This window comes from Myotis lucifugus, unplaced genomic scaffold, assembly GCF_000147115.1.
Source record: "Myotis lucifugus unplaced genomic scaffold, Myoluc2.0 scaffold_356, whole genome shotgun sequence".
NCBI lineage: Eukaryota > Metazoa > Chordata > Mammalia > Chiroptera > Vespertilionidae > Myotis > Myotis lucifugus.
The window spans coordinates 108,216-109,443 of NW_005871404.1; positions in this window are offsets into that span (position 1 = coordinate 108,216).

Consider the following 1,228-nt stretch of genomic DNA (forward strand, 5'->3'; position numbering starts at 1 on the left):
CTTTAAAAATATTTGGAGTCAATTTAAATATTTACCTCATGTTGTTGGTTCAGTGTCTATTGAGTGAGTCAGCTGCCCTCCAAGTCCGGGAAAAAAATGTTTGTATAAATTCTTCCTTCAATCCTTATCTTTCGCCTATGCACCACCTCAAGTTAAATTTTTGAGTAAGAGGTGTGGTAAAGGGCGAGGTTAACTCTTTTCCCATGCTGTCCCCAGCACTATTTTTTAAAAAGACTTCCCTTTTCCACTGGAAATACAGTGGCACTCATCTCCACACTCACACATGCACAAACACACACACACACACACACACACACACACAGGAAGTCAAAGGACTATTTAAGCGTTAGTTTATCCTCAGGGTCCATTCTTTTTAATTGATTTGTCAATTCGGTCTGCCAACACTACAATCTGTTTATTATATTAAGTCTTGAATTCAGGTAGTTTGAATCTTCTGTTTATCATAAAGATCCTTTATCAGATTGAGGAAGTTTTCTTTCCTTCCCAGTTTTATGAGAGAATTTGTGATCAATGAGTATAAAATATTATCAAATGTTATTTCTATAACTATTGAAATTTTTATATGTCTTTTCTTCTTTATTCTATTACTATGATAAATGTCTTTGATTGAGCCAAATGTTAAACCAATCTTGCATTTATTGGATAAATTCTACTTGACCATAATGTAGCATTTTTATATATTGCCAGATTTGATTTGCTTATACATTATAAAGGAAAAATGTATTTATGTATATGAGAAATATTGGTTCATAATTCAGAATATTATGTTATTATGTTTATTTCTGTAATATCTATAAGGATAGACCTTCTTTTATTGTTGATATGGGTAACTTGTATTATTTGTCTTTTATTTTCTTGGTCAATCTTATAAGGGTTGTTTTTTTTTTACTCAATATCTTTGTCATGTTTTTTAACCTATTGCTTCACCATTTTCTCTTTCATTAATTTTTGCTCTGTAAAATTATTTCCTTCATTTCACTTGTGTTTACTCTTTTCTTAGCTTGACAGGTCATTAATTTTAGAGATCTCTTCTTTTATAGTATAACTATTTAATGCCATAAAATTTTGTTCAATCACTGCATTAACTATCTCACATTTTTCAATGTTTTTTTCATTTTTTCAGAATCTTTTCTAACATGCCTATGATTTCTTCTTTGATTCATTATTCACTTCAAAGTATATGATTTAATTTCTGAATATTTGATGG